Raw genomic sequence first — 8,633 nt, 5'->3', positions numbered from 1 at the left:
AGGCCCTTTAAGACTCTCTGCCGCCTCAGCCTCTATTCCAAACCCCACTGTACTCTTGCCACGTTTTTAGCTTTATCCTGTCATCTGTGTATCCAATCGCTTTCTCTCTTTCTTCCTTCCCATTGCCATCTGCACTTAGAATTCCCAGTTTAAAATCCTCTACTTCACGGACATCAGTACGTGCTGGCCTCCCATCTTTGTAAGACAATTCTGTTGTCTTCCCAGCATTCCTTATCCTACTCTGCAGCTAATTTTTCAAATGGTATCTTCTTAGGAAGGGCCCATGCTTTTTGAGTTCTGTTTTTTCAGGAGATCCTGGAGGAGGATTCTGGCCACAGTGGCTTTGTTCACGACTCACTGACGAATGTGGAGCCTATATAGCACAGTACCTCACTGTACTGAATACCTCGCTGTACTGACTACCTCACTGTACTGAGTACCACACTGTACTGAGTACCTCACTGTACTGAGGTAGATAGTAAATATTGTTGAATTAAAAGATCCATGTCAGTGTAAAGATCATCAGATTTAGCCCAACTGGGTGTTTAATTTAAACAATGACCTTAAGTAGTGTCCTAATTAACAACTCCACTGAAATTAAAATGTTAACTTTTCTTAAAGGATAAGAATTCTTTTACAAGATTCCTAACAATGCTAGGTTCCATGTGCTTTATCTTTTGTTTGCCCAGTCTTTTCTGGATCAATCCTTCTTTCCTCAATGTCAATAACAGACTATAAAAATAATTTTAATTGTAGAAGGACTTGACTGTAAATGAAATTACATGGGCTTCTCCCCCTTCCACTTCAATATCTAGCTCTATGCACCTTCTGCAGGAAGTCTCCATGACTTCTGATGACTTTACTCTCAACACCTTGGTGGTCTTTTAGTGATTTCCTTCCTTCCTTCCTTCCTTCCTTTTTGTTCGACTGGCACTATTAACGATTAAGAAGTTAACCCCATATACTTGGCTCTCAGTTTCCTTATCTTAGAAATGAATAGGCTATACTATTGTATTGACTTTTAATTTCTTATAGTTAAATTCTTTTCTCAAATATGCTCCCTTATGTTAACATTGGTGGACATTTATGATAGATATAATCAATCAAATCTCTCTCTCTCTCTCTCTCTCTCTCTCTCTCTCTCTCTCTCTCTCTCTCTCTCCTTTTTCCTTTCCCTCTCTCTTCCATTAAACTAACAAGGACTTTGGAATCTGGGAGAGGAAAGTGCTCTCCACTGCACTTTCCAGACAGGCCACTCTCTGGATACCCTGAAATCACCAGGACAATTTCTTTAAAGGATCGAATGCCTTGGGGTCATTAGTCATATGTCTAGTCTGACTAGGTGTATAGTCTGACACAGAAGGAGAAGGCCATTTCTTTGCTACAGCAAAGTCTTCTCAGGAAGGCTACTGAGTTCCTGAAGGGGGACACATGACAAAAGAATCCCAAGAACCAATTTAAAAGCCTTTGTATAGAGAAATCAAAAAATTGAAAAAAAAAGTTGCCTTAAGTATCTACATGAATATGAAAATAGTTACCTTAACTATCTTAATCTGATCACATTTGGCCAAACTTGGAAAATTTAAATTTAATATTCAAAATTTCTATGATCGGTCAATTTGTTGTCATGATACTATCCAGTTGTTTCCTTTCCATATCTTGAGTGGATTACAATGTAGAATAAAGCAGATCTACCCACCATGAGAACTTGCCAGGAATGCCCCTCTTTGGATATTGACTCCAACAGACAACATATTCTGGGTTGAAAGCCTAGTAAACTTGAGATCAAGTCAGTATATTGAATGTACTTTTCTGTTCTTGATCTATCTTTAGAATAGGGTTTTACAACTCTCACAAGCAAACCTCATTCTAGTACCATTTATATTTCAACTATGAATCAAGAAAATAATTGCTAGAAGTGTCAAGATGCAAGGCTTAGGTGTGTACATTGAATTGATTTCTTTGCCATAGCTAAAATTTAATAGGTTGCCAAGAGATCCAAGTCACTGGTGTATTCACATTTTAGTTTTGTGCCAACTTGCCTCACTCTTTGGCTTTTCATACACAAATGCATGCCCATCCTCACTAACTCAGTATGTAAAGAGTACATTCCAGTCAGATTGCTGAAGATTCAAATTAACCAGGCATTTGTTGTTTTCCACAATGACTCTTGCTTCTGCTGTTTGGCTTACGTTGCCTTTGAACTTACAACAAAATGCTTAAGCAAAATGCTTCGTAGAGACAGAGCAACAGAATAAGAAAATGGTTTGTTTTGAAAAGTCTTAAGAATAATCTTATTGACAGAACCTATACTTGGACCCACATAGAAGAAAGAAATAAAATGTATTTGATATTGCAATTCTTCTGTTTACAATGATATTCATAAGGACTAAAACTAAAGTAATGTAATTGCTAGAGCCAATCCATCACTTGTGCAACCATGACAGAATGAAGCCTGAGATGCTCTGGGCTCCTGTTTAGATGATGATTGGTTCAAGGCTGAGTAAGTATCAAATTATCTGTTTCTCTTTGAACTTTCAGTGAGAAAAGAGGCTGTGTCTCTTGAGCAATTGCATCTATAACAAAAGTTGGAAACATTTGATCATACACATATTAATTCATCTTCAATATTGCTTCCTTTTGCACTCTTGGCTTTTCACATAGTGTAGTATTGTGGGACAAAGCCATTTTATATCATCCAGGAGCTACATTGTTTTTCTGCCATAAAAGATAATTTTCATTAAAAAAAAGTTTTATTTTCTTTCATTTTCCTTTTGAGACAGGGTCTTATGTACCTCAAGATGCTCTAAATATAAACACTTTAGTTTTGATTTTTAAAATATAGGTATAACTATATTGATGTTATAGCTCTAACAAAATTATTTTACTATTAATTCTAATTAAGCTTTCATATGTGAAAAATAACAATGGATAGAATAATATGGGTAAACAAAGCCTTCCAAAGTAATAATTGATAACTAAGGCCAGAAAGAATTTAAATCACAAATAGTCAAAATCAAAACAGGACAGTTGAATCTCAGATAATGATCTATTGGTAACATGTTAAAAGTCCTCTTGTGGATGTAGTGTTTTATTAATTATTTGAAGGGAAGAAAAATTATTTGAAACGTGAGTTGGCCACTGCATAAATTATCTTCTGTTCAATGTTGTATCTTAAAACTTGAAATAGTAATTAACTTTAATATGTTTTATTTCAGCACACCAAATTCTAAATGGAGTGTAATAGATTGTTTAGAAATACCAAGACATATAGTAATTTATGTGTACTCTTTTTTTTTATAAAAATCAATACTATGTAATACAAAGCTTGTGGAATGCTTGACATGGAAAATACCCATGACCAAAAACAGTCCTTTATGTAAAGATAAATGACCTCAGCTTTAATTCAGACCCTGAGTAGCTAACTTCTTTTCTGATATTTACTTCTGAAGTAGAAACTACAGAAATAGATGAGCTGTGACTATTCCTATTTTTAAAATTATAGCAACAGCTGAGAGAAACTTTGGGAAAGCATTTGAAAGGCATTTGTTTTACATTTTTTTTAATGCATTCTAAACTTTCTTAGAAAATAAACCCATTAACTCAAACTTTTATGTATCACACACATTACCAATTAAGGCTTATATATTCTTAATGGTTTTTAAATTTTGCTAAGAATTACAACTACCTGGACTATCAATGACATTGAAATTTTACATTTTATACAGTTCTTTCATATCCACTTAATCAACATAATAAATTGTGTGAGCAGATCTGAAAGCAGCTGTTTGCATCCTTGTATTTCAGAAGAAAAATTATATTTTTCTGAAAAGTTAAATAATTGATGTTGTGCCTGGATCCAATAGAGCTTCCGTGTTTTTTTTTTTTTTTTTTTTTTTTTTCACGGTGACTGTGAAACTTAAGGAGGTGGGATATGGCATCCATCCAAACAGGAAGGCGTCACTGTTGAGGAGGGGATGCTTAGGGAAGAGGAGGCAGCAGGCAGATGCACACAAGCAGCCCTCCAGTGCTTTCGTAAGCCACAGAAGCATAAGCTGTCTGCTTGGGAGCTGTGTTCTGCCACTTTAACAATGCTGGCTGGACCTTCCAGGAAGAACGTAAGGGGGTTCTCTCCCTATAGTTCAGCCTCTATTCCTTTCTGAGTGCTATGAAAGCTAGTGACACATTTAAGTGATCCAGAGGAAGAGACTCGAAAAATTGTTTACATATATAACCCAAACTTAAAGGCTCATTTAAGAGGGAAAACAGTACTACAGAGTTCATTTTGGTATACTCCACCCCCCCCCCCCATTCTACAATTAACCCTGTTCTTGTTTTGGAATTATCTTTTTAAAAAACAAAATACTTTAATTGCTATAGAAGACTTTTCACATCACATCCCTATTCATCTGTTTTTGAAGAGACTAATAATCCAAAGAGGGTGTGTTCTTTTTATCTACCTATCTTATAATATGCATAATTCAGATGGTGGCACAGTATAGCAAACCTATTGAATTCTGATCCTTTTCTCTTATATTCATGGTTTGTGGATCTGTCGGGTTGATATGGCACACATGTCTAGTTTGTTTTTATTACATATACTCTAACGAAAATGTCCATTCCTATCTTGGTTGTCATTTACATTGTTTCCATAGGATTCTGGTTGTTGTTGCTCATAGAAATAAGTGGGAGGAATCTTTGTAAGATATACAAGGGCTCCACAAGGGTTTATTCTCCATCTTGTAGTTTGGACTCATAGGATAAAACCTGTAATATTTTAAGGTATTGACAAATTACTTTCTCCTTCAACAGCAGCATGTGAGTTCTCATTTCTTTCCAGCCTCTCAAATGGGATTGTCTTCCTTTTTCATTTTTTTTTTACAGTTTAAAAGAAGTATATTTTTATCTGTATTTCTATTCGCAGTTATCCAACAAGCTCATGTTGAACACTTTCTCCACTTTGACTTGCCATTGGGACTTACCTTTTGTGAAATCCTCATTTTATTTCTTGATCATCTGTAGCTAGAGTTTTCCTGGTCCTGCCTGGCCCACAGTCAAGACAAATCTCTCTCACCTGCCAGTCCCGCAGCTGCTTAGACCCAACCAAAACACACAGAGACTTATATTGCTTACAAACTGTATGGCTGTGGCAGGCTTCTTGCTGACTATTCTTATATCTTAAATCAACCCATTTCTATTAATCTATAAGTTGCCACGTGGCTTGTGGCTTACCGGTATCTTAACATCTTCTCATGGTGGCAGCTGGCAGCGTTTCTCTGCCTCAGCCTTCCACTTCCCAGAATTCTCTTCTCTCCTTGTCCTGCCTATACTTCCTGCCTGGCTACTGGCAAATCAGTGTTTTATTTATTAACCAATCAGAGCAACATATTTAACATACAGAACATCCTACAGCAACCATCTTTTTTTTTCAGTCAAGGTCTTTCGCCCCTTATCACTTTTGCTTGTTGGGGCTGTTGGCTACAAGTCTTCCTGTCTGAGCCTCAACACAAGAATAAAATTATGAAGAGCTTCATAGGGTGTCATCTTTTAAAGAAAATGCAGAAATGTAGACAACAATGTAACAGCATTCCCAGGCCATGCTATGACACTTGCTCCTCTTAGTCCCAAGGTGAACTTCAAAAATTATTAAAACACTTTTCCACTGGATGTAGGACCCGTAAAGACCTCCTTTTAGTCTCTTTAGGAGACTTATCAACATATGCTGTATTGGTCACTTTTCTCAATGCTGTGACAACATACATGAGAAAAACATCTAACAGAGTTGGAGTCTATCTTGGCTCACAGTTTAGAGGGGAGACAGTTTATCATGGCAGGGAATGAGGTCCCAGGCACATTGTGTCTGCAGTCAGAAGGCAGAGAAAAAGGAACCTTGATGCTCAGCTGGCTTCTTCCTCTTTATCCAGTCCAAAACAGCAACCCATGAAATGGTACTGCTTACATTCAGGGTTATTCTCTCCTCTTCACTTAAAACTTTCTGGAAATATTCTCACACAGAGTTTCTACTGGATTTCTCATGGCAACTGTGATCTTGCACCACAGATGTGCTTCTGCCTCACAAGACAAACTAAAGCCATGCTTTTCTTTACCTGGTCCACAGCATGAGATCCCCCTAATACTCCCAAACACATGGAACTCCAACCTCTGGCTGGATAGATGGTGGCCTTACCTATTCAGAAATGGGGAAACACTGAGGTAGTCATATTTATCATTATATTCTTTTATTCTATTGAGTTTAACAAAGCTATTTTTACTCTGATGTGGTAATGACATTGTCTTAACTATCCTCCTCTAAGCCTTAAATCCTTACTTTTGTGTTGAAGTCTTTAATCTGAAGAGGGTTTTATAGGCAGCACAAGGAAGGAAAAGGAGAAGTCAACGTTGACTTCTTCAAAGATTCCTACTGCTTGTTATGCTAGTGCTCATCAAATTCCTGTACACGCTTATGCATACCTCTCTGTTTACTGTTCCCCTGGGTTATTGACTATCTTGTGACAATTTATGCTACTTTTAACACTGATGCTTTGCTTGCATCTAGGAAGGGACACCTAGATCCTATGCATCTACTGAGTGCTGACCTTTTCTAGCTACAACTCTATTTCCCTAGTCTTCCTTTCTCCATAGCATGCCATCCAACATAAAACACAATGCATGGTACTTATTTGTTTATCATGTCTTTACCAAAAGAATATAAATTCAATAAGAAAATAAGTTTATTTTGTTCACTGATCTGCTCTAATTAACTTATCTAGAATATTTTGTTCACTACTTAACAGCTTTGAGACAATTAACATGTATAAATGGATCGATGAATGTGATGGATCCTATAGGTTCTAATTTGGAATTTGTTTCTCACTGCCTGGTGTTGACTAATTATAACGTTACTGTGACTTCAAAGAAGAACTGAATACATTCCAGACATTTTGCACAAACGTACATTCAGTCCTTAGACTACGTATGTTAAGGCCCAGAACTTTCTCATGAGTACATATTGATAAGTGATTTGGTCTCTTTTATGTGATGACTTTACTGTTTCTGCAGTTTTTATTTCCCTTGAGCTATTTTGTGGAGTTTGTATTTTTTTCTGTAAAATTCATCCTGTTGTTTATATTTTCAGATTGATTTGCTCATTAGTATCACTGTTCTGAAAATAAATGCAAGGGTAAAATGCAAAAATGGGTTCCAGAAGTCAGAGGTAGGAATTGGTGGGGCGGGGGGGGGGGGGACACGACAGCATATTTGTGACCCTTATTTCAGTTCTCATTCTTTAAGCCTTGTGGCCTGGTTACATCTTCTCATTTCTGCCCATTCTCTTGACCTTTCTCTTCTTGGGTCCCGTTGTAACACACCACTTTATAACCTATGACACTCTTTCCATCTCCAGATATTTAACTGAATCTCATTGTCGAGTCCCGTTTGCCATGCAAACACATATTCACAAACGCAAGTGCTTAGGATGCAAAGAATTTGTGGCTCTTTACCACAATTATCATATTTTCTCTTGTATCCTTAGATAGTCCTTCTGTCGTTGTCTTTGTCTCCATTTCACAATGTTAACACCCCCCCCTTTTATTTTTTTTCAGATATTTGTCTGTTTTATTAGCTATACCATGATGGCTATATAAGGTTGTGGGTATATAAAGGTTGGAAAGGCCTGGTCAGCGTGCTGGGAGTTTGGTCTCCCTCTGCTGTCAGTTCTCAGTTCTCAGCTCATCAAGGATGCTGCTCTTCTTCTGCTCCAATGATTTGCCCTAACTCCCACCTCCGGGCAGGATGCTTTCAAAGTCGATGTTAAAGGCAACGGGGCACCTGGAGCCTGCTCACGTTACACCCCTCTTTCTCATTGAGTGAATGAAACCTATGAACTCTCTTTCTCTTCTGCTTCTGCTCTGGGGAATCTAAGGCTGTGAATGTGTCACGATTCCCTGGGGTAGTCTGAGGCCTGAGCATGCGCACCGGCTGCTACCAATTGTTGCAGATCGCATGAGTCTCGCCCTTTCTACGTTCTCCAGGGATCCCCGCCCGCACCCCGGGTCCTGAGATCCTCCCCTCTCCTGGGTGGTGACTGGTTAGGTCGGGCTGGTTGGAATACCTAGGGAAATAACCCACGGAGTTCACGTCCTTGCCTCTAGCCGCGCAAGCTCGGCGGCGCCGCCCTTGTTCCCTGGTCGCTCCCAGCTTCCGAGTGAAAGCCGCTGCGAACGGCTTGAATGAAATGTGTGTGGGTTTAGTGTGTGGTAAAACCACCAGGGGATCCCGTCTCTCCACAAACCAGAAGCTCTGTTAGAAGGAGGACGAGAGGGAGGAGGCCCGGAGCGAAGCGCGCGCAGTGGCTGAGCGGCTGGGAGAGGCCGGGCCACCTCCCCTGGCGACCACGCACCGCTCCGCCCGCCTGCGGCGGTTCCAGGCACCACGCTCTCCGCCCGGGCTGCGATGGTGGTGGCAGGGACAAGCTCCTGCACCCCACAGCACTGTGCACAACCCAGCAGCGCCCTCTCCTCCCTCTCCCTCCACCCCACGCTTTCTCCGTCCGTGCACTACGCACAGCCGTCGGCGCCATCCCCTTGTCAACTTTGAGCTGAAGGAGCAGCAACTTTGACAGCGGCCGCGGGTTT

Source organism: Peromyscus eremicus, chromosome 3, assembly GCF_949786415.1.
Source record: "Peromyscus eremicus chromosome 3, PerEre_H2_v1, whole genome shotgun sequence".
NCBI lineage: Eukaryota > Metazoa > Chordata > Mammalia > Rodentia > Cricetidae > Peromyscus > Peromyscus eremicus.
Note: the sequence above shows the minus strand (reverse complement) of the source record.